The sequence below is a fragment of the Nycticebus coucang genome, chromosome 4, assembly GCF_027406575.1.
Source record: "Nycticebus coucang isolate mNycCou1 chromosome 4, mNycCou1.pri, whole genome shotgun sequence".
Lineage (NCBI taxonomy): Eukaryota > Metazoa > Chordata > Mammalia > Primates > Lorisidae > Nycticebus > Nycticebus coucang.
This window is the reverse complement of record NC_069783.1, coordinates 115,216,716-115,224,693: the sequence shown is the minus strand read 5'-3', so window position 1 is coordinate 115,224,693 and position 7,978 is coordinate 115,216,716.

The following is a 7,978-nucleotide window of genomic DNA, read 5'->3' as shown; positions in this document are numbered from 1 at the left end:
CTGACCAACCCCCAATGCTTCCCTTGTGGCCCTGAGTCTCTAAGCCTTCCTTCTAAAGAACTGCAGGTATCTTCATGACAGTCTTTTCTATATCTGAATATCTACCTACCTGGTCAAAACAAATCCCAAGTGTCTTCAGCCTTTATTAATATGCAGAAAATAGAAAAAATGCAGTCTGGCCTCAAAGAGCTTATGCTCTACATGGCAGAGATTGATGTTTGTTATGACAAGATGCGGATGGCTGTTGCCACAAACACGACCCAGTGCCTTCTCTATGTTGAGGAGTGACAGCCCTGTGAGAGGCCAGACTCACAGGACCCCAGACTCTGGGCATCTCCCTCTCCCACCCAGAAAGGTGAAAGGGCAGAGGTATGGGGTTGAAGTGTGGGGCAGAGGCAGCAGGCAGGTGCAAAGCAAGTCCTCAAACCAGAGCAGGAATGGCCAGAGGTCAAGGCTCAGGTTTTCTGGATTGTTGATCTCCAGACCCAAGAAGACTGGCAACCTTGAGTATGAGGTAGGATTTGCCAGTTAAAGGGGCAGAGCCAATTAAATATAATACCCCGTTTCCCAAAAAATAAGACATCCTCCAAAAATAAGACCTACTTACAGGAAGGATAAGACGTCCCCTGAAAATAAGACCTAGCACATCTTTGGGAGCACACCTTAAAATAAGACACTGTCTTATTTTTGGGGAAACAGGGTAGATGCTTCTCTTTATTTCCTCACTGTCAATTTTCTGGAATAAGAGCTTCAGGGTGTAGAGGTGGAGAATTTGGGCTTCTGGAAGCTGGCAGACTCAGATGCAAATCTTGGCTTTGCCTCTTACTGATCTGTTGCCTTAGGCAAGTCACCTCCCTTTTCTGAGCCTCAGTTTCTCTTCTAAAAATAGGGGTAATAGCTACCTACCTCGTTGACTCTCTGAAAATTGTTGATTGGGCTATCACATAGTACATGTAAGTGCTCAATAACTTGCTGGTCATTATTATTTAAGGAAAATCACAACACGGACAGCAGAGTTTAGTTTCTGGGTCTTTCCAAGGACACACTAGTAGGTGGTTATCAATATTCACTGCCTGTTCCCTACTGAACTCAGGAGTGGTCACATGACTTGGGTTGGTCTATGAAATGCAGATGGAAAAGACACATCCCTTCTGGCAGAAGCTCTAAGAGCTGCCACATGTGATCCCCGGGGCTCTTTCCCCTCTGCCCAGTGACAGGACTTCCAAGGAGCAGCTGCTCCTTCAACATGGGTCTCAGAGAGGAGCAGAGCAGTGCTGTTCCAGCAAGGGCATGGAGGGAGTTTCTGGCAGGAAAATGGAAACCACATCAGTCATTCTAAGAAAGAGAATTTATTATAGAGAATTAGAATGGATGTGGAGGACTGAAAAAGCAACGGAGGGTGATGAGAATGCCAGAGACACAAATGACAGGAAGCAGCCTCTGTCCCCAGGCTGGTGGGAACAAAGGGTCAAGGTTGAAGTGTCAGAGCCCAGAGCCTTGGAGCAGAGGCACCTCGGACTCTGAGTGGGGGTGCTGCTCAGCTCCTGCTGCTGTCTCCGAGGGGACATGTGAGGCTGCTTCCAAGAGAGCATGTAAACAACCCGGAGAGTGGAGCCAATGGTCACTGAGTGACACTAACTGGAACAGACAACAGAAGGAAAGGACAGTTGTTTCTCTTCCCTGTAGCCTGCAGCCTCACAGAGCCAGCCAGGGAGCAATGGACAAAGTGGCCGTGTAGCTTGTGGGGTCCCAGCCCAGCAGCACAGATCAGAGAACAGAAAGCAGGTGTGGAGCTTAATAGTGGGCACGTGGAGCTTAATAGTGGGAGCATGGAGCGAGCATGCATTACTTGCAGAACTCAGACTTAACCCCAAAACTCCCAAACCTGGTTGCTTCGAGAACCTGGTATAAAAATAAGAATAGGCTGGGTACAGAGGCTCATGCCTTTGGGAGGCTGAGGCAGAAACATTGCTTGAAACCAGGAGTTCAAGACCAGCCTGGGCAATATAAAAAGACCCTGTGCTTACAAAACTTAAAAAGTAAAAACAGCCAGGCATGGTGGCACACACTTATGGTCTCAGCTACTCGGAGGCTGAGGCAGGAGGATCACTTGAGCCCAGGAGTTCAAAGCTGCCCTGAGCTATAGTAGTGCCACTATACACCAACCTGAGTGACAGAACGAGAAAAAAATTAAAAGTAAAAGATGGTTTTTAAAAATAACAACAGATGCCTGAATGCCAAGCCAGGAGATTCAGATTCAGGAACTCTTGGGGGCAGGGGGAGAATCTCGAGAATATATATTTAACAACGATCATAAACACAAACATTTCTACAGCACTTTTTTTGGTGCCAGGCATGGTTCTAAGGGCTTTGCATCTATGAACTCATTTAATCCTTACAACAGTCCTATGAGGTCTGTATTATTAGTTGCCCATTTTACAGATGGAAACTGAGGCATGTCTCTGTTACAAGTGGGGAATCTGATACCATGGAGCATCAGATTCAGGGACTGTAAAATGTTTGGCCCACATGGCCAACATTTAAAAATCCAGAGCATTCATGCCAGAGAAAATGGAGTTTGGTGGTCCAGAACAGGATGCTGGAGCTGGACTGACCAGGTCTGAATCCAAGGTGATGAATAGTCTCCTAGGATGTGGGTCCTACGGCGCTGAAACCAGCATAGTCCCAGGAAAATTGGGACGGGTAGTCACCCTTATCTGAGTTCTACTGCTCACTGGTGTATAATTTTAACGCCAATCATGAAAATTGGGACAGGTGGTCACCCTTATCTGAGTTCTACCACTCACTGGTGTATAATTTTCATGCAAATCACATGACCTCTCTGTACCTTAGTTTGCCTATCTGTAGAATGGAGGTAATGAAAATGTTGTGTCAGGGAGGTGCCTGTGTCTCAAAGGAGTAGGGCGCCGGCCCCATATGCCAGAGGTGGTGGGTTCAAACCCAGCCCTGGCCAGAAACTACAAAAAAAAAAAATGTTGTGTCAATATTTAACACCTCAAAGTGTTTCACAACTCACTGTTTGCCACTAACATGTTTATTAAAACTTGGATTTTCAGATTTACTTTCCTTGAAAGATTGGAAGATCTGGAAACAAAAGCTTTACATTCTTATTTACCTTATTTCTCTAGCAAACATTTATCTATAGTATGTTTTACTATGTGCCAAGCACTATTCTGATCATTCGTGATTTTTTTTTTCTTTGAGACAGAGTCTTACTCTTTTGCTTTGGGAAGAGTGTCATAGTGTCATAGCTCACAGCAACCTCAAACTGTTGGGCTCAAATGATCCTCTTGCCTCAGCTTCCTGAGTAGCTGGGACTACAGGCACCCGACACTAGGGCCAGCTAGTTTTTCTATTTTTAGTAGAGACAGAGGTCTTGCTTTTGCCCAGGCTGATCTCGGACTCCTGAACTCAAGTGATCCACCCACCTCTGCCTCCCAGAGTGCAAGGATTGCAGGCGTGAACCACCGTTGCTGGGCTCCATTTGCAAGTGTTTATTCATTCATTTAGCCCTCAGAACAACTCTATTAGGGGGGCTCTATTATTGTCCAATCTTACAGATGAGGAAGCTGAGGCACAAGGAGGGAAAATGACTTGCCCAATGTCATACAGTGGCAGAGCCAGGACCCATACCCAGATTGTCTGCATCTATTCAGGGACAATCAGCTAATGCTGGGTCTTAACTGGCCCCTTGAGGAGGGCGTGGGTCCCCATTTCACCCCAGTCCTCCCAACCCCAATTTTATATTTTCATTTCTCTCAGGGCCCTTTGGGCTGTGTTCTCTACCCCACGTCCTGGGGGACAACCACAACGGCAGCTTTCCCAAATGATTCAGGATAAGCAAATCTGAGGTCATGCTGGCCTGAGAACTGGAAATTTAGCCTCAGGTCCCTAAGTTCAACTTTCATTCCCTGGGACCCAGGTTTTCTCGAAAAACCACCTTCTCTTCAGACGGATTTAGATTAATCCCCTTATCCAATAAGCCTGGCGCAGGATCAGCGGACAGTTGGGTCGCCTGCTTTAGTCTGGCCAGACCAGATTAACCGCTGTGACCCCAAAATTCACTCATGCGCACCTGCTCCTGCGAGTTTACTGATTAAGAACAGCAGGGAGTTTGGGGATGGTGTGTTTTTCACCTTCTGGGAGCATCTGTGTCTTGAACACTGAGGCCACCTGACATAGGGCTATAGTTAAACACCTGTAACCTTGCCCTTCATCCCCAGCCACCCAGCCACCCACCATGCCCTGACTCTGTATCATTTTAAAGTTCCATATAATTCAATGTCACAGAAGATAAAAGCTGATCTAGGTGGGGCATGGTGGCTCACGCCTACAACCAGCACTTTGGGAGGCTGAGGAGGGAGGATCATTTGAGGCCAGGAGTTTGAGACCAGCCTAGGCAATATAGCAAGACCCTATCTTTACAATCAATCAATCAATAAATAAATAAATAAAATAAAGGCTGATCATGTCAATGGTCATCAAATGAAAGAATTTGAGGGCTGCCAGAATGTTCTGAAAGTATCCATGTTCAGGGCTCCGCGATGAACATCTGTGGCTGTTCCTACCTTCTCGTAAGAGCACCCTATTTTCCCTTTGGGAGGCTCTGCCTTCTCCATGCTCAGTCTGTGAGGTTGGGGGTGCTGCCCTATGCCGCGCCATTGATACAGGTGCATTCCTTTTCCTACGGTCCAGCTCCTGGTAGGGAGCCCCTCTCCACCAGATTCTGGAACAGTCTTTCCCCGGCACTTGCCAGTCCCAGGAGATTTCCTGTTCCTTCCAGTTCCCTTTCTCCTGCCCACATGCTCATTTGTGGCCCCCAAATGACTGTCTCCGTGGGACCCTAAGGGATACAGAGACTTAGCAGCCCTTATAAGAGCTGAGCACCACTCTCATCCCCACATCCGTTTTCTCAACCATGTTTACCTCTTGCCCAGGCCCAAGGATTCACATGCTTCTCTTTCATTGAAAGTGCTTTGTCTGCCTTGGTGCCTGTAGCTCAAACGGCTAAGGCACCAGCCACATACACCAGAGCTGGTGGGTTTGAATCCAGCCCGGGCCTGCCAAACAACAATGACAACTACAACCAAAAAATAGCCAGGCGTTATGGCAGGCACTTGTAGTCCCAGCTACTTGGGAAGCTGAGCTGTGAGCTGTGACTCCACAGCGCTCTGCCCAGGGCAACAGCTTGAGGCTCTGTTTCAAAAAAAAAAAAAAAGAAAGAAAGAAAGTACTTTGTCGCCCTCTCTTCCAGTGTTTCCCTTTCCACACTTAGCTTCAGAGCAGGAGACAACCTCCCAGTTTGTCTTTCTCACTGCCCTTAAATACTTTCAGCCTTCCCTGCCTGAGTGCCCGCTGCACCACAGACACAGTGCTGGAGGGTTTTTTTGTTTTGTTTTGTTTTGTTTTGTTTTGTTTTGTTTTGTTTTTTGAGACAGAGTTTCACTTTGTTGCCCTTGGTAGAGTGCTGGGGCATCATAGCTCACAGAAACCTCCAACTTCTGGGCTCAAATGCTCTTTTTGTCTCAGCCTCCCAAGTAGTTGGGACTACAGGCACTGGCCACAATGCCTAGTTATTTTTATAGAGATGGGGCCTCACTCTTGCTCAGGCTGGTCTGGAACTCCTGAGCTCAGGCAGTCCACCCACCTCAGCCTCCAAGAGTGCTAGGATTACAGGAGTGAGCCACTGCACCCAGCTTTGTCCTGGAGATTTTTGCAAGTGTGAGCTCATTTGTTACACAGCCCTGTGAAGAAGTCACACTATGTAAACAGTCTCTCAACACCCAAACAGTTATAGATAGTGAACTGTTGCAAATTTGGTAAGTCAGCAGTAGGCTGTAGGACACTGTGGTTATAAGCTTGGGCTCTGAAATCAGACAGACCTGATCTCAAATTCCACTTCCATGTGTTCTAGCTGTGTGATTTGGGCAAGTGACTTAACCTCTCTGGGCTTTGTTTACTGATCCATGCTTCCGTGTTGCACAACTCCAGGAAATAGCATTCACAATGGTGTGCCAGGGGGCGCCACATACACAAACTGGGAAGTGAATGCCCAGAAGGCGAGGCCCCTAGCTCTGAAACAGATGACAGCTTTCTTTGGAACCTCACTAGCCATAGGCACAACCACGGTGACCCCACTCCATATTTTTCTTTTTTTTCTTTCTTTCCTTCTTTCCTCTTTTCCTTCCTTTTTTTTTGGCCGGGGCTGGGTTTGAACCCACCACCTCTGGTATACGGGGCTGGCTCTCTCCTCCTTTGAGCCACAGGCGCTGCCCAATAAAGGAACACGGTTTTGGTTTTGGGGATTTTTTTTATTTCTTTTTTCTTTTTTGAGACAGAGCCTCAAGCTGTCGCCCTGGGTAGAGTGCTGTGGCATCACAGCTCACAGCAACCTCCAACTCCTGGGCTCAAGCAATTCTCCTGCCTCCATCTCCCAAGTAGCTGAGACTACAGGTGCCCACCACAACAACCAGCTATTTTTTGGTTGTAGCCATCGTTGTTTGGCGGTCCCAGGCTGGATTTGAACCCGCCAGCTCAGGTGTATGTGGCTGGCGCCTTAGCTGCTTGAGCCACAGGCGCCGAGCCTCTCTTTTCTTCCCCTTCCCCTTCCCCTCCTCTTCCTCCTCCTACTCCTCCTCCTTCTCTCTCTCTCTTTTTCCTACAGATTGAAGAAAGGACTCTGGAGTTATGGGTTCAAATCTCAGCCCCATCAGTAAAAAGCTGTGTGACCTTGAATGTGACCTTGGACAAGTCACTTAAACTTTCTGTGACTCAATTTCCTCATCTATAAAATATGGAGAAAATAATCTGATCTCATAAGATTGTTGTGATGATTTAATGAGTTACTGCACAGAAAGCACTTCAGATAGCGTCTGGTGCTTCACAAGTGCCATGTGTTTGTTATTAGTATTTAATAAGTGTTAAAGAAGCAGCCATGGTGGGCACTATGGACAAACCAGTGAACAAGTCACAGATGGCAGCCAGATGAGGTGGCTCAGGCCTGTAATCCTAGCATTTTGGGAGGCCAAGACAGAAGGATTGCTTGAGGTCAGGAGTTGGACTTCAGCTGAGCAAGAGAAAGACCCTACCAAAAATAGAAAAGCTAGCCAGGCATTGTGGCGGGTGCCTGTCATTCCAGCTACTTGGGAGGCTGAGGCAGGAGGATCACTTAAATCCAGGAGTTTGAGGTTGCAGTGAGCTATGATTACGCCATTGGATTCTACCCAGAGCAACAGAGTGAGACTCTGTCTCAAAAAAAGAGTCACAGACAGCCTCACAGTCCCTGGCTTCACAGAACCAACACCCAAGGAGGAGGAGGGACCAGCATTACATAAATAATTACACAATCACTTAATTAGTCCTCATTGGGCTAACCACTATGAAAGACCACAAGTACCTCAAAAAGGGAGACCTGATTTACTCTTGCCAAAGGGCAGGAGAGCCAAGGAATGCTTCCCAGGGAAAACAGGAGTTTGCAATTGTGTCTTTACTGGCATGTCTGTTCATTTATGATTTCTCATCTACCTCTTCCACCAGTGTGGAAGCACCAGCTGGGACCACGTACATTTTATTTACTGATGTTTACCTGGCATTGGGAGGCACTTGAGACTATGTTTGCATCAACGGATGAATGAACAAAAGGATGTTCCACTGGAGACCAGAAGGATAAGTAGGAGTAAACCACATGACCAGAGTAGATGGAAGCAGAGCAAATTGCAAGTGCAAAGTTCCCGGGGCTGGAAAGAGGATGGAGTGTTTGAGGAAATGAACAAGGCCAAGATGTCAGAAGCAAGCTAAGAAAGCCACAGGGAGAGCGAGGCAGGTGACACAGAGCCTCAGAGCCACATGGTGATGTCTCTCCCCCACCTGGGGTGTTGGAGAAGCCTGGGTTCGAATCCCAGCTTCAGAACCTTTTGGCTGCATGCAAGTCAGTTAATCTTGTGTGCCCTGATTCCCT